The 701-nt window shown below is 34.8% G+C and overlaps 1 pseudogene; it reads right to left on the bottom strand.

Moving 5' to 3' along the window:
• Positions 1–308: 308 nt before the first annotated feature.
• The window catches only part of LOC119738326, a 31,722-nt pseudogene continuing 31,329 nt past the window's right edge, over positions 309–701 (bottom strand).

The raw sequence follows: 701 nt of genomic DNA, 5'->3' as shown, positions 1-701 counted from the left end.
TTTTATTCATCACACACTTAGGCATACATATACCCGAAAAATGACGGAATATGTCTTCGAGCATTCCACAACCTCTTTAACCTTTTTAAAGTCATCAACATAATTAACCATTCATTTATTTGTGGAGGAATTAGAAATGAAAAAAATCCCTTTCAAAATTGTCTAGCGACGCCCATGGTTAAAGGGGACTCAAGCTATCTCCCCAAAAGAATTCAACCAAATAAACGTTGGGGAAATATGTTAATTTATTAAAAGACAAAAGGTATGTACAATATTTATTGAAAGGCATGCATTTCCTATCCGAAATCCTACCCTGTGAATAAATAGGCAAGGATCCTTGCAAGTTTTCAACTTGAATAATATATAAAAATGGCAAAGGCGCAACTTTTGTTGAACACAAGCACCGTTTTAAAGTTCTGTCCACGGATCACAAAAAAGTAAGTGTTCTGTCAACAAAACGAAACCAATTCACATACATCTCTACATCCTTTGTGTGTTGTGCTAAAAGAACACATTCTTTTTTGTGATCCGTGCATAGAACAGATAAAAACGGTGTTTGTGTTCAAAACTTGAAAAGTACACGAGTGATTTGAATGATTCTTGTACTGAAAAAAAGCTCATTGGTTGGGCTTTCTTATCCTAGATCTTGAAAGTGCTACAGGCAAAACTTCATTCAAAAATTGGTCCTGCCATTTAAGATG

Source organism: Patiria miniata, unplaced genomic scaffold (assembly GCF_015706575.1).
Source record: "Patiria miniata isolate m_02_andy unplaced genomic scaffold, ASM1570657v1 HiC_scaffold_3, whole genome shotgun sequence".
Classification (NCBI taxonomy): domain Eukaryota; kingdom Metazoa; phylum Echinodermata; class Asteroidea; order Valvatida; family Asterinidae; genus Patiria; species Patiria miniata.
This window is presented reverse-complemented; position numbering and strand designations above follow the sequence as displayed.